Raw genomic sequence first — 25,356 nt, forward strand, 5'->3', positions numbered from 1 at the left:
GAGCCAACTACTGAAATCCTATTTAAACTTATTATTATTATTAAGTTGGCTTGTGAGAGCCAACTTACTGAAATCCTATTTAAACTTATTATTATTAAGTTGGCTTGTGAGAGCCAACTTACTGAAATCCTATTTAAACTTATTATTATTATTATTATTATTATTCTTCTGAGACTAAAATTACCAAGACTATCTCCTCCTAGAGCTTTTAAGCTACAGGCACCAAACTCGGCACAGACCTTCAGACTAATCCCGAATAGTGTGCTATATCTTTTCTAACTGATCGGACTTACGGTTTTCCTAAAAATGACGATCAAACTCGGAAAAAACTCCCATTGACTTAACATTGTGGAATGTTCAGAAATTCAAATCTCAACTGCCATTTTCACACACACAGACAAAAAGGGCCTGTCAGCCCTGCATCTCTCCCTCTCTCTCTCCCTCAGAGGATTTCTTTTATCAAGCAGCCAAAATCTATCTATCTATCTATCTATCTATCTATCTATCTATCTATCTATCTATCTATCTATCAATCTGATTATAAATATCTATCTATCTATCTATCTATCTATCTATCTATCAATCTGAGGATAAATATCTATCTATCTATCTATCTATCAATCTGATTATAAATATCTATCTATCTATCTATCTATCTATCTATCTATCTATCTATCTATCTATCTATCTATCTATCTGTCAATCTGAGGGTAAATATCTATCTATCTATCTATCTATCTATCTATCTATCTATCTATCTATCTATCTATCTATCTATCTGAGGGTAAATATCTATCTATCTATCTCTCTATCTCTCTATATATCTAAGGGTAAATATCTATCTATCTATCTATCTATCTATCTATCTATCTATCTATCTATCTATCTATCTCTCTATCTCTCTATCTCTCTATATATCTAAGGGTAAATATCTATCTATCTATCTATCTATCTATCTATCTATCTATCTATCTGAGGGTAAATATCTATCTATCTATCTATCTATCTATCTATCTGAGGGTAAATATCTATCTATCTATCTATCTATCTATCTATCTATCTATCTATCTATCTATCTATCTATCTATCTATCTATCTATCTATCTATCAACTAAGTTAAACTTTTTTAACACTACACTGTAGAACTGGCTCATTAGAGTCATTAATTTGGGAATCAGACTAGACTGGTCACACTTTCAGTTTTTCAATCAGGATGGCAAGGAGACTTGATTAGTATCACTATGGTAACTGCCTAGCAACCAGATGGGGTTACCCTAGCAACCGAGTAACAAATCACATATCTCTGCACCAGAAAATGTTAGAGACTTCTGGGTTGATTTATTTCAATCATGATGGCAAGGAGACTTGATTAGTATCACTATGGTAACTGCCTAGCAACCAGATGGGGTTACCCTAGCAACCGAGTAACAAATCACATATCTCTGCCGCAGAAAATGTTAGAGACTTCTGGGTTGATTTATTTCATTCAGGATGGCAAGGAAACTTGATTAGTATCACTATGGTAACTGCCTAGCAACCAGATGGGGTTACCCTAGCAACCGAGTAACAAATCACATATCTCTGCACCAGAAAATGTTAGAGACTTCTGGGTTGATTTATTTCAATCAGGATGGCAAGGAGACTTGATTAGTATCACTATGGTAACTGCCTAGCAACCAGATGGGGTTAACCTAGCAACCGAGTAACAAATCACATATCTCTGCGCAGAAAATGTTAGAGACTTCTGGGTTGATTTATTTCAATCAGGATGGCAAGGAGACTTGATTAGTATCACTATGGTAACTGCCTAGCAACCAGATGGGGTTACCCTAGCAACCGAGTAACAAATCACATATCTTTGCACCAGAAAATAGTACAGACTTCCAGGTTGACTTATTTCACTCAGGATGGCAAGGACACTTGATTACTATCACTATGGTAACTGCCTAGCAACCAGATGGGGTTACCCTAGCAACCGAGTAACAAATCACATATCTCTGCACCAGAAAATCGTAGAGACTTCTGGGTTGGTTTATTTCAATCAGGATGGCAAGAAGACTTGATAAGTATCACTATGGTATCTGCCTAGCAACCACATTGGGTTACCCTAGCAACCGAGTAACAAATCACATATCTCTGCACCAGAAAATCAGAGAGACTTCTGGGTTGATTTATTTCAATCAGGATGGCAAGGACACTTGATTAGTATCACTATGGTAACTGCCTAGCAACCAGATGGGGTTACCCTAGCAACAGAGTAACAAATCACATATCTCTGCATCAAAAAAGCGTAGAGACTTCGGGTTGACTTATTTCAATCAGGATGGCAAGGAGACTTGATTAGTATCACTATAGTAACTGCCTAGCAACCAGATGGGGTTACCCTAGCAACCGAGTAACAAATCACATATCTCTGCACCAGAAAATAGTACAGATTTCTGGGTTGATTTATTTCAATCAGGATGGCAAGGAGACTTGATTAGTATCACTATGGTAACTGCCTAGCAACCAGATGGGGTTACCCTAGCAACCGAGTAACAAATCACATATCTCTGCCGCAGAAAATGTTAGAGACTTCTGGGTTGATTTATTTCATTCAGGATGGCAAGGAGACTTGATTAGTATCACTATGGTAACTGCCTAGCAACCAGATGGGGTTACCCTAGCAACCGAGTAACAAATCACATATCTCTGCACCAGAAAATGTTAGAGACTTCTGGGTTGATTTATTTCAATCAGGATGGCAAGGAGACTTGATTAGTATCACTATGGTAACTGCCTAGCAACCAGATGGGGTTAACCTAGCAACCGAGTAACAAATCACATATCTCTGCCGCAGAAAATGTTAGAGACTTCTGGGTTGATTTATTTCAATCAGGATGGCAAGGAGACTTGATTAGTATCACTATGGTAACTGCCTAGACACCAGATGGGGTTACCCTAGCAACCGAGTAACAAATCACATATCTTTGCACCAGAAAATAGTACAGACTTCCAGGTTGACTTATTTCACTCAGGATGGCAAGGAGACTTGATTAGTATCACTATGGTAACTGCCTAGCAACCAGATGGGGTTACCCTAGCAACCGAGTAACAAATCAAATATCTCTGCACCAGAAAATAGTACAGACTTCTGGGTTGACTTATTTCAATCAGGATGGCAAGGAGACTTGATTAGTTTCACTATGGTAACTGCCTAGCAACCAGATTGGGTTACCCTAGCAACCGAGTAACAAATCACATATCTCTGCAACAGAAAATAGTACAGACTTCTGGGTTGATTTATTTCACTCAGGATGGCAAGGACACTTGATTACTATCACTATGGTAACTGCATAGCAACCAGATGGGGTTACCCTAGCAACCGAGTAACAAATCACATATCTCTGCACCAGAAAATCAGAGAGACTTCTGGGTTGATTTATTTCAATCAGGATGGCAAGGACACTTGATTAGTATCACTATGGTAACTGCCTAGCAACCAGATGGGGTTACCCTAGCAACAGAGTAACAAATCACATATCTCTGCATCAGAAAAACGTAGAGACTTCCGGGTTGACTTATTTCAATCAGGATGGCAAGGAGACTTGATTAGTATCACTATAGTAACTGCCTAGCAACCAGATGGGGTTACCCTAGCAACCGAGTAACAAATCACATATCTCTGCACCAGAAAATAGTACAGACTTCTGGGTTGATTTATTTCAATCAGGATGGCAAGGAGACTTGATTAGTATCACTATGGTAACTGCCTAGCAACCAGATGGGGTTACCCTAGCAACCGAGTAACAAAACACATATCTCTGCAACAGAACAACATAAAAACTTCTGGCTTTGTTCATGGGACTCAGGGTAGCAAGGATCAATCAATCTATCTATCTATCTATCTGAGGGACAATATCTATCTATCTATCTATCTATCTATCTATCTATCTATCTATCTATCTCTCTGTCTGTCTGTCTGTTGTCTATCTATATATATGAGGGTCAATGTCTATCTATCTATCGATCTATCGATCGATCTATCTCTCTCTCTCTCTCTCTCTCTCTCTCTCTATCTATGTATCTCTCTATCTATCTGAGGGTCAATATCTGTTTATCTATCTATCTGTCTATCTGTCTGTATGTCCATCTATCTATCTATCTATCTATCTATCTATCTATCTATCTATCTATCTATCTATCTATCTATCTATCTATCTATCAACTAAGTTAAACTTTAAACTACAAACTACTTTAAACTTCAAATTATTTGAAACTATAAACTACTTTAAACTCATTTAAACTAATTTAAACTTCAAACTACTTTAAACTTCTTCAAACTTTCTGGTCCAAACTTTCACAAGCCAACTTAAAGTTTGTACTCAAACTTTTTAATCTAGTTATTATTATTAAGTTGGCTTGTGAGAGCCAACTTACTGAAATCCTATTTAAGCTTATTATTAAGTTGGCTTGTGAGAGCCAACTTACTGAAATCCTATTTAAGCTTATTATTATTATTATTATTATTATTCTTCTGAGACTAAAATTACCAAGACTATCTCCTCCTAGAGCTTTTAAGCTACAGGCACCAAACTCGGCACAGACCTTCAGACTAATCCCGAATAGTGTGCTATATCTTTTCTAACTGATCGGACTTACGGTTTTCCTAAAAATGACGATCAAACTCGGAAAAAACTCCCATTGACTTAACATTGCGGAATGTTCAGAAATTCAAATCTCAACTGCCATTTTCACACACACAGACAAAAAGGGCCTGTCAGCCCTGCATCTCTCCCTCTCTGTCTCCCTCAGAGGATTTCTTTTATCAAGCAGCCAAAATCTATCTATCTATCTATCTATCTATCTATCTATCTATCTATCTATCTATCTATCTATCTATCTATCTATCTATCTATCTATCTATCTGTCTATCTATCTATCTGAGGGTCAATATCTATCTATCTATCTATCTATCTATCTATCTATCTATCTATCTATCTATCTATCTATCTATCTATCTATCTATCAATCTGAGGATAAATATCTATCTATCTATCTATCTATCTATCTATCTATCTATCTATCTATCTATCTATCTATCTCTCTATATATCTAAGGGTAAATATCTATCTATCTATCTATCTATCTATCTATCTATCTATCTCTCTATATATCTAAGGGTAAATATCTATCTATCTATCTATCTATCTATCTATCTATCTATCTATCTGAGGGTAAATATCTATCTATCTATCTGAGGGTAAATATCTATCTATCTATCTATCTATCTATCTATCTATCTATCAACTAAGTTAAACTTTTTTAACACTACACTGTAGAACTGGCTCATTAGAGTCATTAATTTGGGAATCAAACTACACTGGTCACACTTTCAGTTTTTCAATCAGGATGGCAAGGAGACTTGATTAGTATCACTATGGTAACTGCCTAGCAACCAGATGGGGTTACCCTAGCAACCGAGTAACAAATCACATATCTCTGCCGCAGAAAATGTTAGAGACTTCTGGGTTGATTTATTTCATTCAGGATGGCAAGGAGACTTGATTAGTATCACTATGGTAACTGCCTAGCAACCAGATGGGGTTACCCTAGCAACCGAGTAACAAATCACATATCTCTGCACCAGAAAATGTTAGAGACTTCTGGGTTGATTTATTTCAATCAGGATGGCAAGGAGACTTGATTAGTATCACTATGGTAACTGCCTAGCAACCAGATGGGGTTACCCTAGCAACCGAGTAACAAATCACATATCTCTGCCGCAGAAAATGTTAGAGACTTCTGGGTTGATTTATTTCATTCAGGATGGCAAGGAGACTTGATTAGTATCACTATGGTAACTGCCTAGCAACCAGATGGGGTTACCCTAGCAACCGAGTAACAAATCACATATCTCTGCAACAGAAAATAGTACAGACTTCTGGGTTGACTTATTTCACTCAGGATGGCAAGGAGACTTGATTAGTTTCACTATGGTAACTGCCTAGCAACCAGATGGGGTTACCCTAGCAACCGAGTAACAAATCACATATCTCTGCAACAGAAAATAGTACAGACTTCTGGGTTGATTTATTTCACTCAGGATGGCAAGGACACTTGATTACTATCACTATGGTATCTGCCTAGCAACCACATTGGGTTACCCTAGCAACCGAGTAACAAATCACATATCTCTGCACCAGAAAATCAGAGAGACTTCTGGGTTGATTTATTTCAATCAGGATGGCAAGGACACTTGATTAGTATCACTATGGTAACTGCCTAGCAACCAGATGGGGTTACCCTAGCAACAGAGTAACAAATCACATATCTCTGCATCAGAAAATCGTAGAGACTTCTGGGTTGACTTATTTCAATCAGGATGGCAAGGAGACTTGATTAGTATCACTATAGTAACTGCCTAGCAACCAGATGGGGTTACCCTAGCAACCGAGTAACAAATCACATATCTCTGCACCAGAAAATAGTACAGACTTCTGGGTTGATTTATTTCAATCAGGATGGCAAGGAGACTTGATTAGTATCACTATGGTAACTGCCTAGCAACCAGATGGGGTTACCCTAGCAACCGAGTAACAAATCACATATCTCTGCAACAGAACAACATAAAGACTTCTGGCTTTGTTCATGGGACTCAGGGTAGCAAGGATCAATCAATCTATCTATCTATCTATCTGAGGGTCAATATCTATCTATCTATCTCTCTGTCTGTCTGTTGTCTATCTATCTATATGAGGGTCAATGTCTATCTATCTATCGATCTATCGATCGATCTATTTCTCTCTCTCTCTCTCTCTCTCTCTCTCTATCTATGTATCTCTCTATCTATCTGAGGGTCAATATCTATTTATCTATCTATCTGTCTGTATGTCCATATATCTATCTATCTATCTATCTATCTATCTATCTATCTATCTATCAACTAAGTTAAACTTTAAACTACAAACTACTTTAAACTTCAAATTATTTGAAACTATAAACTACTTTAAACTCATTTAAACTAATTTAAACTTCAAACTACTTTAAACTATAAACTCATTTAAACTAATTTAAACTTCAAACTACTTTAAACTTCTTCAAACTTTCTGGTCCAAACTTTCACAAGCCAACTTAAAGTTTGTACTCAAACTTTTAATCTAGTTATTATTATTATTATTATTCTTCTGAGACTAAAATTACCAAGACTATCTCCTCCTAGAGCTTTTAAGCTACAGGCACCAAACTCGGCACAGACCTTCAGACTAATCCCGAATAGTGTGCTATATCTTTTCTAACTGATCGGACTTACGGTTTTCCTAAAAATGACGATCAAACTCGAAAAAACTCCCATTGACTTAACATTGCGGAATGTTCAGAAATTCAAATCTCAACTGCCATTTTCACACACACAGACAAAAAGGGCCTGTCAGCCCTGCATCTCTCCCTCTCTGTCTCCCTCAGAGGATTTCTTTTATCAAGCAGCCAAAATCTATCTATCTATCTATCTATCTATCTATCTATCTATCTATCTATCTATCTATCTATCTATCTATCTATCTATCTATCTATCTATCTGTCTATCTATCTATCTGAGGGTCAATATCTATCTATCTATCTATCTATCTATCTATCTATCTATCTATCAATCTGAGGATAAATATCTATCTATCTATCTATCTATCTATCTATCTATCTATCTATCTATCTATCTATCTATCTATCTATCTATCTATCTCTCTATATATCTAAGGGTAAATATCTATCTATCTATCTATCTATCTATCTATCTATCTCTCTATATATCTAAGGATAAATATCTATCTATCTAACTATCTATCTATCTATCTATCTATCTGAGGGTAAATATCTATCTATCTATCTGAGGGTAAATATCTATCTATCTATCTATCTATCTATCTATCTATCTATCAACTAAGTTAAACTTTTTAACACTACACTGTAGAACTGGCTCATTAGAGTCATTAATTTGGGAATCAAACTACACTGGTCACACTTTCAGTTTTTCAATCAGGATGGCAAGGAGACTTGATTAGTATCACTATGGTAACTGCCTAGCAACCAGATGGGGTTACCCTAGCAACCGAGTAACAAATCACATATCTCTGCACCAGAAAATGTTAGAGACTTCTGGGTTGATTTATTTCATTCAGGATGGCAAGGAGACTTGATTAGTATCACTATGGTAACTGCCTAGCAACCAGATGGGGTTACCCTAGCAACCGAGTAACAAATCACATATCTCTGCACCAGAAAATGTTAGAGACTTCTGGGTTGATTTATTTCAATCAGGATGGCAAGGAGACTTGATTAGTATCACTATGGTAACTGCCTAGCAACCAGATGGGGTTACCCTAGCAACCGAGTAACAAATCACATATCTCTGCACGCAGAAAATGTTAGAGACTTCTGGGTTGATTTATTTCATTCAGGATGGCAAGGAGACTTGATTAGTATCACTATGGTAACTGCCTAGCAACCAGATGGGGTTACCCTAGCAACCGAGTAACAAATCACATATCTCTGCAACAGAAAATAGTACAGACTTCTGGGTTGACTTATTTCAATCAGGATGGCAAGGAGACTTGATTAGTTTCACTATGGTAACTGCCTAGCAACCAGATGGGGTTACCCTAGCAACCGAGTAACAAATCACATATCTCTGCAACAGAAAATAGTACAGACTTCTGGGTTGATTTATTTCACTCAGGATGGCAAGGACACTTGATTACTATCACTATGGTAACTGCCTAGCAACCAGATGGGGTTACCCTAGCAACCGAGTAACAAATCACATATCTCTGCACCAGAAAATCGTAGAGACTTCTGGGTTGGTTTATTTCAATCAGGATGGCAAGAAGACTTGATAAGTATCACTATGGTATCTGCCTAGCAACCACATTGGGTTACCCTAGCAACCGAGTAACAAATCACATATCTCTGCACCAGAAAATGTTAGAGACTTCTGGGTTGATTTATTTCAATCAGGATGGCAAGGACACTTGATTAGTATCACTATGGTAACTGCCTAGCAACCAGATGGGGTTACCCTAGCAACCGAGTAACAAATCACATATCTCTGCAACAGAAAATAGTACAGACTTCTGGGTTGACTTATTTCAATCAGGATGGCAAGGAGACTTGATTAGTTTCACTATGGTAACTGCCTAGCAACCAGATGGGGTTACCCTAGCAACCGAGTAACAAATCACATATCTCTGCAACAGAAAATAGTACAGACTTCTGGGTTGATTTATTTCACTCAGGATGGCAAGGACACTTGATTACTATCACTATGGTAACTGCCTAGCAACCAGATGGGGTTACCCTAGCAACCGAGTAACAAATCACATATCTCTGCACCAGAAAATCGTAGAGACTTCTGGGTTGGTTTATTTCAATCAGGATGGCAAGAAGACTTGATAAGTATCACTATGGTATCTGCCTAGCAACCACATTGGGTTACCCTAGCAACCGAGTAACAAATCACATATCTCTGCACCAGAAAATCAGAGAGACTTCTGGGTTGATTTATTTCAATCAGGATGGCAAGGACACTTGATTAGTATCACTATGGTAACTGCCTAGCAACCAGATGGGGTTACCCTAGCAACAGAGTAACAAATCACATATCTCTGCATCAGAAAAACGTAGAGACTTCTGGGTTGACTTATTTCAATCAGGATGGCAAGGAGACTTGATTACTATCACTATAGTAACTGCCTAGCAACCAGATGGGGTTACCCTAGCAACCGAGTAACAAATCACATATCTCTGCACCAGAAAATAGTACAGACTTCTGGGTTGATTTATTTCAATCAGGATGGCAAGGAGACTTGATTAGTATCACTATGGTAACTGCCTAGCAACCAGATGGGGTTACCCTAGCAACCGAGTAACAAATCACATATCTCTGCAACAGAACAACATAAAGACTTCTGGCTTTGTTCATGGGACTCAGGGTAGCAAGGATCAATCAATCTATCTATCTATCTATCTATCTGAGGGTCAATATCTATCTATCTATCTATCTATCTATCTCTCTGTCTGTCTGTTGTCTATCTATCTATATGAGGGTCAATGTCTATCTATCTATCGATCTATCGATCGATCTATTTCTCTCTCTCTCTCTCTCTCTCTCTCTCTCTCTCTATCTATCTGAGGGTCAATATCTATTTATCTATCTATCTGTCTATCTGTCTGTATGTCCATCTATCTATCTATCTATCTATCTATCTATCTATCTATCTATCTATCTATCTATCTATCTATCTATCTATCTATCTATCAACTAAGTTAAACTTTAAACTACAAACTACTTTAAACTTCAAATTATTTGAAACTATAAACTACTTTAAACTCATTTAAACTAATTTAAACTTCAAACTACTTTAAACTATAAACTACTTTAAACTATAAACTAATTTAAACTTCAAACTACTTTAAACTTCTTCAAACTTTCTGGTCCAAACTTTCACAAGCCAACTTAAAGTTTGTACTCAAACTTTTAATCTAGTTATTATTATTCTTCTGAGACTAAAATTACCAAGACTAACTCCTCCTAGAGCTTTTAAGCTACAGGCACCAAACTCGGCACAGACCTTCAGACTAATCCCGAATAGTGTGCTATATCTTTTCTAACTGATCGGACTTACGGTTTTCCTAAAAATGACGATCAAACTCGGAAAAACTCCCATTGACTTAACATTGCGGAATGTTCAGAAATTTAAATCTCAACTGACATTTTCACACACACAGACAAAAAGGGCCTGTCAGCCCTGCATCTCTCCCTCTCTCTCTCCCTCATTGCATAGATATTTTGTATTGAACATAGCTCTGGATCACAGTGTCATAGAGACAAGGGGCGGGCTCATTTTACTCAGACGACCAATCAGTCTCTCGGGATCATTGTGAAGCTATCAAGCCACGCCCTAGCAACAATTTAAAGCACCTTAGCAACAACTCCCATAGACTTCTAATGAAAGACATCAAAGGGATATCTCCGGATAGAAGTGTCATAGAAACACAAGGGTGGTCTCGTTTGACTCGGGGCAGCAAACAGCCAATCATGAATCACCTCAACACTTCCTAGCCCCTCCCTAGCAACCATTGTCGAGCACCTTAACAACCAAAATCCATAGAGGGATATCTTCCATTCTGAATGTCACAGAGGCATGGGAGTTGGTTTATATCGTTCATACTGACAAGCAGCCTTTGGAGTTTCATGATTGGCAGCTGTCAAGCCACTCCCTAGCAACTAAACAGAGTACCCTAGCAACCGTTTAGCAATAACTATATCTCTGCACCAGAAAATCAGAGAGACTTCTGGGTTCATTTATTTCAATCAGGATGGCAAGGAGACTTGATAAGTATCACTATGGTAACTGCCTAGCAACCAGATGGGGTTACCCTAGCAACCGAGTAACAAATCACATATCTCTGCACCAGAAAATCAGAGAGACTTCTGGGTTGATTTATTTCAATCAGGATGGCAAGGAGACTTGATAAGTATCACTATGGTAACTGCCTAGCAACCACATGGGGTTACCTTAGCAACCGAGTAACAAATCACATATCTCTGCATCAGAAAAGCGTAGAGACTTCCGGATTGACTTATTTCAATCAGGATGGCAAAGAGACTTCATTAGTATCACTATGGTAACTGCCTAGCAACCAGATGTGGTTACCCTAGCAACCAAGTAACAAATCACATATCTCTGCACCAGATAATCGTAGAGACTTCTGGGTTGATTTATTTCAATCAGGATGTCAAGGAGACTTGATAAATATCACTATGGTAACTGCCTAGCAACCACATTGGGTTACCCTAGCAACCGAGTAACAAATCACATATCTCTGGACCAGAAAATCGTAGAGACTTCTGGGTTGGTTTATTTCAATCAGGATGTCAAGAAGACTTGATAAGTATCACTATGGTGACTGCCTAACAACCAGATGGGGTTACCCTAGCAACCGAGTAACAAATCACATATCTCTGCACCAGAAAATCAGAGAGACTTCTGGGTTGATTTATTTCAATCAGGATGGCAAGGAGACTTGATAAGTATCACTATGGTAACTGCCTAGCAACCACATGGGGTTACCTTAGCAACCGAGTAACAAATCACATATCTCTGCATCAGAAAACGTAGAGACTTCCGGATTGACTTATTTCAATCAGGATGGCAAGGACACTTCATTAGTATCACTATGGTAACTGCCTAGCAACCAGATGGGGTTACCCTAGCAACCGAGTAACAAATCACATATCTATGCACCAGAAAATCATAGAGACTTCTGGGTTGATTTATTTCAATCAGGATGTCAAGGAGACTTGATAAGTATCACTATGGTAACTGCCTAGCAACCACATTGGGTTACCCTAGCAACCGAGTATCAAATCACATATCTCTGGACCAGAAAATCGTAGAGACTTCTGGGTTGGTTTATTTCAATCAGGATGTCAAGAACACTTGATAAGTATCACTATGGTGACTGCCTAACAACCAGATGGGGTTACCCTAGCAACCGAGTAACAAATCACATATCTCTGCAACAGAAAATCGTAGAGACTGTCTGGGTTGATTTATTTCAATCAGGATGGCAAGAAGACATGATAAGTATCACTATGGTAACTGCCTAGCAACCATATGGGGTTACCCTAGCAACCGAGTAACAAATCACATATCTCTGCAACAGAACAACATAAAGACTTCTGGCTTTGTTCATGGGACTCAGGGTAGCAAGGATCAATCAATCAATCAATCAATCCATCCATCCATCTATCTATCTATCTGAGGGTCAATATCTATCTATCTATCTATCTATCTATCTATCTATCTATCTAGTCTATCTATCTATCTGTCTGTCTATCTATCTATCTATCTATCTGAGGGTAAATATCTATCTATCTATCTCTCTATCTATCTGAGTGTCTGTCTATCTATCTATCTATCTATCTATCTATCTAGCAACTAATTTAAACTTTAAACTACTTTAAACTAATTTAAACTAAACTAATTTAAACTATAAACTACTTTAAACTATAAACTACTTTAAACTAATTTAAACTTCAAACTAATTTAAACTACAAACTAATTTATACTTCAAACTAATTTAAACTACAAACTAATTGAAACTATAAACTACTTTAAACTTTAAAATAATTTAAACTAATTTAAACTTCAAACTACTTTAAACTTCTTCAAACTTTCTGGTCCAAACTTTCACAAGCCAACTTAAAGTTTGTCTCGACGAACTTTTTTTCTAGTTAAGTTGGCTTGTGAGAGCCAACTTACTGAAATCCTATTTAAACTTATATATTATTATTATTATTATTCTTCTGAGACTAAAATTACCAAGACTAACTCCTCCTAGAGCTTTTAAGCTACAGGCACCAAACTCGGCACAGACCTTCAGACTAATCCCGAATAGTGTGCTATATCTTTTCTAACTGATCGGACTTACGGTTTTCCTAAAAATGACGATCAAACTCGGAAAAAACTCCCATTGACTTAACATTGCGGAATGTTCAGAAATTTAAATCTCAACTGACATTTTCACACACACAGACAAAAAGGGCCTGTCAGCCCTGCATCTCTCCCTCTCTCTCTCCCTCATTGCATAGATATTTTGTATTGAACATAGCTCTGGATCACAGTGTCATAGAGACAAGGGGCGGGCTCATTTTACTCAGACGACCAATCAGTCCCTCGGGATCATTGTGAAGCTATCAAGCCACGCCCTAGCAACAATTTAAAGCACCTTAGCAACAACTCCCATAGACTTCTAATGAAAGACATCAAAGGGATATCTCCGGATAGAAGTGTCATAGAAACACAAGGGTGGTCTCGTTTGACTCGGGGCAGCAAACAGCCAATCATGAATCACCTCAACACTTCCTAGCCCCTCCCTAGCAACCATTGTCGAGCACCTTAACAACCAAAATCCATAGAGGGATATCTTCCATTCTGAATGTCACAGAGGCATGGGAGTTGGTTTATATCGTTCATACTGACAAGCAGCCTTTGGAGTTTCATGATTGGCAGCTGTCAAGCCACTCCCTAGCAACTAAACAGAGTACCCTAGCAACCGTTTAGCAATAACTATATCTCTGCACCAGAAAATCAGAGAGACTTCTGGGTTCATTTATTTCAATCAGGATGGCAAGGAGACTTGATAAGTATCACTATGGTAACTGCCTAGCAACCAGATGGGGTTACCCTAGCAACCGAGTAACAAATCACATATCTCTGCACCAGAAAATCAGAGAGACTTCTGGGTTGATTTATTTCAATCAGGATGGCAAGGAGACTTGATAAGTATCACTATGGTAACTGCCTAGCAACCACATGGGGTTACCTTAGCAACCGAGTAACAAATCACATATCTCTGCATCAGAAAAGCGTAGAGACTTCGGATTGACTTATTTCAATCAGGATGGCAAAGAGACTTCATTAGTATCACTATGGTAACTGCCAAGCAACCAGATGTGGTTACCCTAGCAACCAAGTAACAAATCACATATCTCTGCACCAGATAATCGTAGAGACTTCTGGGTTGATTTATTTCAATCAGGATGTCAAGGAGACTTGATAAATATCACTATGGTAACTGCCTAGCAACCACATTGGGTTACCCTAGCAACCGAGTAACAAATCACATATCTCTGGACCAGAAAATCGTAGAGACTTCTGGGTTGGTTTATTTCAATCAGGATGTCAAGAAGACTTGATAAGTATCACTATGGTGACTGCCTAACAACCAGATGGGGTTACCCTAGCAACCGAGTAACAAATCACATATCTCTGCACCAGAAAATCAGAGAGACTTCTGGGTTGATTTATTTCAATCAGGATGGCAAGGAGACTTGATAAGTATCACTATGGTAACTGCCTAGCAACCACATGGGGTTACCTTAGCAACCGAGTAACAAATCACATATCTCTGCATCAGAAAAACGTAGAGACTTCCGGATTGACTTATTTCAATCAGGATGGCAAGGACACTTCATTAGTATCACTATGGTAACTGCCTAGCAACCAGATGGGGTTACCCTAGCAACCGAGTTTCAAATCACATATCTATGCACCAGAAAATCATAGAGACTTCTGGGTTGATTTATTTCAATCAGGATGTCAAGGAGACTTGATAAGTATCACTATGGTAACTGCCTAGCAACCACATTGGGTTACCCTAGCAACCGAGTATCAAATCACATATCTCTGGACCAGAAAATCGTAGAGACTTCTGGGTTGGTTTATTTCAATCAGGATGTCAAGAACACTTGATAAGTATCACTATGGTGACTGCCTAACAACCAGATGGGGTTACCCTAGCAACCGAGTAACAAATCACATATCTCTGCAACAGAAAATCGTAGAGATGTCTGGGTTGATTTATTTCAATCAGGATGGCAAGAAGACATGATAAGTATCACTATGGTAACTGCCTAGCAACCATATGGGGTTACCCTAGCAACCGAGTAACAAATCACATATCTCTGCAACAGAACAACATAAAGACTTCTGGCTTTGTTCATGGGACTCAGGGTAGCAAGGATCAATCAATCAATCAATCCATCCATCCATCCATCCATCCATCCATCCATCCATCCATCCATCCATCTATCCATCTATCTATCTATCTATCTATCTATCCATCTATCTATCTATCTGAGGGTCAATATCTATCTATCTATCTATCTGTCTCTCTGTCTGTCTGTTGTCTATCTATCTATCTGAGGGTCAATGTCTATCTATCTATCTATCTATCTATCTATCTATCTATCTATCTATCTGAGGGTAAATATCTATCTATCTATCTCTCTATCTATCTGAGTGTCTGTCTGTCTGTCTATCTATCTATCTATCTATCTATCTAGCAACTAAGTTAAACTTTAAACTACTTTAAACTAATTTAAACTAAACTAATTTAAACTATAAACTACTTTAAACTAATTTAAACTTCAGACTAATTTAAACTACAAACTAATTTAAACTTCAAACTAATTTAAACTATAAACAAATTTAAAATTCAAACTACTTTAAACTTCTTCAAACTTTCTGGTCCAAACTTTCACAAGCCAACTTAAAGTTTGTCTCGACTAACTTTTTTTCTAGTTATTATTATTCTTCTGAGACTAAAATTACCAAGACTAACTCCTCCTAGAGCTTTTAAGCTACAGGCACCAAACTCATCACAGACCTTCAGACTAATCCCGAATAGTGTGCTATATCTTTTCTAACTGATCGGACTTACTGTTTTCTCAAAGCGGATGATCAAACACTTGAAAAATCCCATTGACTTACATTGACGGAATGTTCAGATGAGCCAACACCAACTGTCAAAATTCAAATATGAGCCACCAACAGAAGGCTTTAACATGCTTCAGGCTTCGTTTCTATCAAATCTCTATTTCTATCTGTCTCTTAAAGTGAAGAGGGCCACTCTGTTCAATCTTTATTTCTAACAAATTCAATCAAACTTTATTTAAATCACTGTTTTTACAATATTGCTATGTCAATACAATGTTTATATATATCTCTCTCTATCTATTTCTTTCTATTCATCCTTTTTCCTCATATCTGTCTATCTGTCTGTCTGTCTGTCTGTCTGTCTGTCTGTCTGTCTATCATTTAGTGCAACCTAGCAACCAGAACCCATTGACTGCCATTCAAAATTGCTTAGATGGATATCACCTGATCAGTATGTCCTACAGACATGAGAGTTGGCTTGTTTGAATTGGGTGAGCAGTCAGTCTTTAAGTATCATCATGAAAAATACTAAGCCATGCCCTAGCAACCATTTAGAGCACCCTAGCAACCAAATCCCTTTAACTTCCATTCTATCTATCTATCTATCTATCTATCTATCTATCTATCTATCTATCTATCTATCTATCTATCTATCTATCTGTGGGTAAATATCTATCTCTCTCTCTCTATCTATCTATATCTATCTCTCTATATATCTAAGGGTAAATATCTATATATCTATCTATCTATCTATCTATCTATCTATCTATCTATCTAGCAACTAAGTTAAACTTTTTTAACACTACACTGTAGAACTGGCTCATTAGAGTCATTCATTTGGGAATCAGACTACACTGGTCACACTGTATGTTTCACACTGTAGAGTCAAAAGAACTGGCTCATTAGAGTCATTCATTTGGGAATCAGACTACACTGGTCACACTGTATGTTTCACATTGTAGAGTCAAAAGAACTGGCTCATTAGAGTCATTCATTTGGGAATCAGACTACACTGGTCACACTGTATGTTTCACACTGTAGATTCAAAAGAACTGGCTCATTAGAGTCATTCATTTGGGAATCAGACTACACTGGTCACACTGTATGTTTCACACTGTAGATTCAAAAGAACTGGCTCATTAGAGTCATTCATTTGGGAATCAGACTACACTGGTCACACTGTATGTTTCACACTGTAGATTCAAAAGAACTGGCTCATTAGAGTCATTCATTTGGGAATCAGACTACACTGGTCACACTGTATGTTTCACATTGTAGATTCAAAAGAACTGGCTCATTAGAGTCATTAATTTGGGAATCAGACTACACTGGTCACACTGTATGTTTCACATTGTAGAGTCAAAAGAACCGGCTCATTAGAGTCATTAATTTGGGAACACACACAGACAAAAAGGGCCTGTCAGCCCTGGATTTTGTATTGAACATAGCTCTGGATCACAGTGTCATAGAGACAAGGGGGCGGGCTCATTTTACTCAGACGACCAATCAGTCTCTCGGGATCATTGTGAAGCTATCAAACCACGCCCTAGCAACAATTTAAAGCACCTTAGCAACAACTCCCATAGACTTCTAATGAAAGATATCAAAGGGATATCTCCGGATAGAAGTGTCATAGAAACACAAGGGTGGTCTCGTTTGACTCGGGGCAGCAAACAGCCAATCATGAATCACCTCAACACTTCCTAGCCCCTCCCTAGCAACCATTGTCGAGCACCTTAACAACCAAAATCCATAGAGGGATATCTTCCATTCTGAATGTCACAGAGGCATGGGAGTTGGTTTATATCATTCATACTGACAAGCAGCCTTTGGAGTTTCATGATTGGCAGCTATCAAGCCACTCCCTAGCAACTAAACAGAGTACCCTAGCAACCGTTTAGCAATAACTATATCTCTGCACCAGAAAATCAGAGAGACTTCTGGGTTCATTTATTTCAATCAGGATGGCAAGGAGACTTGATAAGTATCACTATGGTAACTGCCTAGCAACCACATGGGGTTACCTTAGCAACCGAGTAACAAATCACATATCTCTGCATCAGAAAAACGTAGAGACTTCCGGATTGACTTATTTCAATCAGGATGGCAAGGACACTTCATTAGTATCACTATGGTAACTGCCTAGCAACCAGATGGGGTTACCCTAGCAACCGAGTAACAAATCACATATCTATGCACCAGAAAATCATAGAGACTTCTGGGTTGATTTATTTCAATCAGGATGTCAAGGAGACTTGATAAGTATCACTATGGTGACTGCCTAACAACCAGATGGGGTTACCCTAGCAACCGAGTAACAAATCACATATCTCTGCAACAGAAAATCGTAGAGACGTCTGGGTTGATTTATTTCAATCAGGATGGCAAGAAGACTTGATAAGTATCACTATGGTAACTGCCTAGCAACCATATGGGGTTACCCTAGCAACCGAGTAACAAATCACAAATCTCTGCAACAGAACAACATAAAGACTTCTGGCTTTGTTCTTGGGACTCAGGGTAGCAAGGATCAATCAATCAATCAATCAATCAATCAATCCATCTATCTATCTATCTGAGGGTAAATATCTATCTATCTATCTCTCTATCTATCTGAGTGTCTGTCTATCTATCTATCTATCTATCTATCTAGCAACTAATTTAAACTTTAAACTACTTTAAACTATAAACTACTTTAAACTATAAACTACTTTAAACTTCTTCAAACTTTCTGGTCCAAACTTTCACAAGCCAACTTAAAGTTTGTCTCGACGAACTTTTTTTTCTAGTTGTTATTATTATTGTATGACACACCACATAATATTAAGTGAATTACACACATGTAAAACGTGATATTGCCTCTCAGTGGCCTTTTTTTATTTTATTTTATATTGCACAGACCTCTAGGACCAAGAGTTAAATATGCCCACCAAGTTTCATTCCGATCTGTCTTTCTTAACCTTGTCTAAACACAGCTAAAATTTGATTGATCTATGGCAGCCATGTTTTTAGGGATACACAACTGTCCTTGGTGAAATCTTGGACAAAGACACTTATGCTAAATCACAGGTCGATCGAACCAATGGCTCCTTAGTTACAGCCACTTTTATGTTTTTCATTTTTATAGTGTCACCAAATGGACGAGGTCCTCAGAATGACCCCATACATAAGTTTCCCAAGTTTTATAAATAATATACCATTCAAAAGTTATAGGTATGTGCATAAAATTGGTGCACTTCATATGTTTTGGCATATTGTTGTGAAGATCAAAAGTTAAAACATTAATAATTATTGATAAGGGGACTCCAGACAATATTTCTGCATTGGTTTGGTTCCGATTGGGTGAACGGCCTAGGCCTAGTTCACAAAATAATGTTTTATGGAAAATCGCAAATTGCAGAAAAAAATTGTTTGATTTGTAAAATTGTTATTTGTTCGACTTGTTCCAATGATTCCAATGATATAAGACACTTGAGTGTATGACATACCGTTCAGGAGTTATGGGTCAAACCATGTTTGCCTTTGTTGTAGTACCTTTATGGGCCGATTGGGGCAAGACCATGCGTGAGTACTACCATTCCCCAAATTTTCATATCTCAAGGTCTTGAGGTTTGACCTCTGGTGCTTGTCCCCCTAATAATCTTAACAATTACAATGGGCTTTCAGTCCTACGGGCTTGAATCCCTAATAAAAGTTAAACCCTACAAAAACAATAGGGTTTCAACGCTTTGCACTTGAACCCCTAATAATTATAATCTTAACAAATACAATAGGGTTTCAGCCCTTTGGGCTTGAACCCCTAATAATAAAAATCTTAGCAAATACAATAGGGTTTCAACAGAAGAAAACTAACAGATACAAAAAGGTGCCTATGCACCTTCTGTGCTTTGCCCCTAAAAACTAACAGATACAAGCGAAAGAAAACTACTGAAAGAGAAAGATGGAGAGTGCGTATATATAACGCCATCTCGGGACTCGAGTCTGAAGCCAGTGATGAATCGGTCTCATATGCATCAACCCGAGCGGCGCTACCGCAGCCAAGGATGTCATATGCCCCAGGAGCCTCTGGAATTGTTTTAGAGGAACCTGAGCACTGACTGTGCATGCTCGTTTGTGAGGCGTGCTGTTATTGAGATGGAGTCTAGCTCCATGGTGAGAAAAGAGATGCTCTGAACCAGGGCGAGCTCTTTTCCCAGTTGACCTGAAGCCCTAGACGGCTGAGGTGCCTGAGCACCTGAGCACCTGGTCCCTGTGAGTGCATAGTAACTCTCGAGAGTGAGCTAGAATAAGCCAGTCGTCGAGTATGCGGATACCCACTTACCGTAGCGGGGAAAGAGCTGCCTCTGCGACCTTCGTGAAGACAAGACGGGCTGTAGAAAGCCTTCATCTCGCCTGGAGGGATGGGCTCTATCGTATCCTTGAGTAGCTGAGTTGTAATCTCTGCCTGTAAAGCGCTGGCTTTCTCGCCGCACACCGAGGTGGAGCGAATACCGTTGAAATGATGTGGAAGCCTGGCAAATTGAATCACGTAGCCAAGTCCGATGGTCCTGGCCAACCAACGCGAGGAGCAATAGAGGGACGATAGTTTTTGATGTACCGGGAAATAGGGAAAATAAATATTTTCCTCCCGGCTCTCCACCTCAGGATGGAGTGGTCCTGATACCAGCTCCGGAGCGAACAATTGACTGCCCGGGTCTTCCATCTCAGGAGCGCTTAGTCGAGTCCTCTGCATCAGATGCCTGAATGCTCTTCGATACAGTGGCGACGTCATCACCGGCGAAACAGAGCCCGCTGTCATCCCCAAGTCGCCTCCATCGCCAGCTGGGTCGTCCTCAATCCCGTGGGAAGAAGGAGCGATGCGGGGGGCGGCTGAAGTGGCATTCACTTTAAGAAATGAAAGCCGCGACCGCAACGCTGCCATGGTCATGTTCTCGCAGTGAGTACATGAACCATCCACAAACACTGCCTCAGTGTGATCACTGCCCAGGCACACGAGGCAGTGTTTGTGACCATCAGTCTTGGAGATTTCGACCGCATCCAGGAACTACACAGAGGCTGAAAGGCATCTTAAAAAAGACATGTCAGTGCCTTTAACGCCTGCTGTGTATTGCTCTTTTGTGAGTGAAAGTAAACTCAAACTGATTTTGAGAAATCAAACTCTTTTAGGAGGGAAAACATCCTTTTAGACAGATGCGCCGGCGAAGCGCCCAGGACCGTGGACTGCACAGTATGCAGAGAGAGAACGCCACTGGAAATGCGACGTAGGATCCAACAGCAGTGCTCTTGCCAACAAAGGTGAGTGGAACAGTGGTGAAAATTCAGCTTGCTGCGGCACAACGCTCGGCTTCGAAGAAAGAAATTTGAATGACAGATGCGCGCCTGCTTCCCTTTATGCCCGTATGGCCGGGGGCGGGATATGCAAATTCTGTCTGCCAATTTCTCATTGGCCTTTTCTCAATTTCAGAGGTACGCGATGCTCCCTAGGAAGACCCCTTGTGTCAGAACATTCGACACAACATCGAGTGAGTGACAGAAGGGGAATGATTGTTATTGATAACATCAGTACTATTTGTTGTTGAATGAGGACAAAACGTGCCCATGATCTTTTCTCTAAATGCAGCACAGCATGGATGGGAGAGTTTCATGATATAAAATTAATAATTATATTATATTATTATTATCATCCTAATCGTTATTTTCCAAAGTATGCTACAGTGTGTGTAAGATGGAAATACACATGGAAAGTATATATGTGAACTTGTTTCTGCGATCCCTCCGCAGCCATCTCCGATGTACAGAGTATATTACTTAGCCTAAGTGTTGCTCACCCTTTTTTGATCTCTTGTTTCTAATATTGTGCACTTGTATACACCATTTTGGTGAATGAGGGGATATGGGCCAATTTCGGACACTGCAATGGTCTATTTGTAGTAGCCTAAATTGCCATTGTTATTTTTACTGTGTAAAAGAGTTTTTTTTTTTTTAACTAAGCATTATAACATTGACATATTACCATTGTGATAACTGATCACATGTGAAAGCATATTATTATAATATCAAAAAAATATGAACATGTTTACTCACACTTTTTAATATTGAATACGGTTGAATATCTATTGAAGCTAGTTTACACCACAGTTGATTAAAATATTATAATAATGAAAATGTTTCCATGAAGTGTAACATTAGTGTTTTGAGATATTATGTACAAAATGCATTTTTATTTTTTTTCTTGATAAACTTTATAAAAAAATGTTTCTCCATGTCTGACTTATGGAAGTCTTTTGTCTTTTTACTCTTTAATAAGTTCAGAGTCTAGTTGCTCAAATTAATAATGCGCTGAAGTATTTATGGACAAAATTATATGTCCTGCCTTGGTTAGTTTTTTTAATTTGTTTATCATGTATACTTCCACCATTCGATCTAATAATACCACTTGTACAATGTTTGTACAATGATGCCAGCATCATTTAGTAAGTTTACTTTTAATGGAGAGCAAAATATTGAGTCAGGAGCATCATTTTCGTACTCAACTAGTCTACTGCGGTTCGTTCACATCTGGTGTAAATGGAAGAAGGTCTCCAGTTAACATGAAAACCAGTTGAACCATACACTGGCATAAACGCAAAACTATAGTGTTATTATGAGACCCGTGGCTTGCCATTCGCGCATCACGAGGCTGAAAGCGCTTCACTTTCGGTTAATTGCATGAGTAAATGCGCCTGTTTTGCTTCGGTCAGGCTGCACGGATGACAGCCTACATTCCGTGTTTCATTTGTTTCTTTTTGCAAGTTTGCAAGTTGAAATAAAATGGAATTAAAGATACAACAGGCAATCATTATTCGTCAAAATTGCTCTCTACACTGATTAAAGACCTGGGTATACTTTGCTTTTCCACATTCCAGATCGGATCATGCCCGGTTCGAAGTGTACTCTTTTGACAACGAGGGAATACGTACTGTACGTGTCTGACGCATGTGCACTACGACTGCTTTGTGATACTCTTTCAGTACAGTCAATGGCAGGTGCATGCCCTGACGATTAAATTTTTAACGTTTTTTACACCATGGAAGCATTCACTGTTTAACAGCTGATGGAAGTGAATTTCAAACTAATGCGATGTGCTACTGCTAGCTTTAGCTGTGTTAGCCAACATCAGTTCAACACTTGTATCTCAAACAACGTACATATTCACACAGTGTGTGGTGATGGTAAAGTATTCAACTTATATTTGTAAGGTGCTATCTTCACTGAAGTTTTGCTAGTTGCTACATTCTCCATTAAAACAACAGTTTTGTCAGGACAGCATTGCAGCCAAGTAACTCCACCCCTTCCGTTTCATATGGCAAGCCACGAGAGCTGAGTGCATGAACAGTTCAACATTCCAAACTACGTTTTGACAGTTGAAGAAGTGCATCATCTGGGTACTTGTATTGCTCTTCTTTTTGTTGCATTTTCAGTGTTAACATACTACTCTCACTACTTACACTACAAAATGATGTAGAATAGTGCAGAAGTGTGCGGTTTGAGACGCATCTTTTGGACTTAAGTCATAGAGATCATTGCTTTCTGTTGGAATTCACCCAAAATAACTTTTACACTATAACAATCATCTACAACAAACCATGATAATCCATATGAAAATTATAATCTGACAATTTTACTATCGTAAAATTAATGTTTAGAGGACACATTCAAGACAATTTAACGTAGTATAAAAACTAGTTTAGTATTAAACTGGAACTTTGATTTGCATTAAACTACTTTTTAACAGGTATTGGACGCATCTTTGTTTCTTTGCAGCTATGAAACTATAGGTGCTGTGAACAAATTGTATTATGCAACTGTTTAATAAAGTTGCTGAATTTAGGAAATTGCAAATATAAAAATCCATTGTAGAATAAATTAAGAGTTTCATTTAGATCAACAGTCTGATTAAATGTGCCATCCAGGTTGATAGAGGAACAATAGAGGAAGAAAAACGCAGAGTTGGCGTTCTGCATTCAGAATAAATCAGCAGTCTCCAAGTCTTACCATGTAATTTGCATATTCAAATGCACCATAACTCTAATGACTTTCCTCAGTTCCTGGTTATTCTTTCCCTTTCAACTGTCAACTACATTAAATGCATGCAAATTAGTGATGTCGTAAAATATCGATTATTGATTCGCACATTATTTTATCGGTATATTTTTGAGGCATCAATATATTAAAATTAGCCGACATTTAAATGAGAAGCCTTCTGTTTAACAGTATAGCGTAATAGCATTTACAGACCACAAGTAGGCGATAACCAGTAGATGGCGATATACACTTAGAGTGCAACCTGCCATTAAACAAAATTAGAGGGAAATATTAAATTTACTAAAGCCAGTCGTGATAACACTAACACACAGGACAAGCTGAAGCCAGTTCTGCTGCATTTTCAACTAGGAAAGTCCGATTTTCCAACTTCTTACAAGGAAAAGTTCAACGAAACGCCACTTGAAGTCAGAATACGTGTGAAATTTTTTTATTTAGATTTCACCGAGATGCAGGTGCGTGAAGCAGAGATGTAGACCCCCCCGGTGCGGTCGCCCTTTAATTAACCTTGCCGCTCACACTTTCTCTCAGTTCTACATAATCTTGAGTATTCAGAATTTCAACTTTAATTTTTAGTAATTAAATTTGGAAGTGGTTGAAAAAGTACCATTTATTTATTTATGCAAGTATAATATTCCTAAAAGTGGGGAAACTTCCTAAAAACTTGCAAACTAACTTTCTAACTTTCCCTCTAAGAAAAAAAAAAGAAACCTAGTTTACATTTATTTATTTGGCAGATGCTTTTATCCAAAGCAACTTACAAAAGAAGAAAACATAAGCGAATCATCTTAAGGAGACATTGGTACAAAAGGGCCATTTTAAAAAGTTTCACCATCATCATAGTATTCAAAACATATACAAGTGCATTTAGTTAAGTGCTCTTGGAAAAGATGCGTTGAAGACAGAGAGTGAGTCTGCTTCACGGATTGAGTTGGAGAGGTCATTCCACCAGCGTGGTATGATGAAGTTGAAAGTCTGTTAAAGTGTTTTGGTGCCTCTTTATGTTGGTACAACAAGG

The sequence above is a fragment of the Xyrauchen texanus genome, chromosome 47 (assembly GCF_025860055.1).
Source record: "Xyrauchen texanus isolate HMW12.3.18 chromosome 47, RBS_HiC_50CHRs, whole genome shotgun sequence".
NCBI classification, from domain to species: Eukaryota; Metazoa; Chordata; class Actinopteri; order Cypriniformes; family Catostomidae; genus Xyrauchen; species Xyrauchen texanus.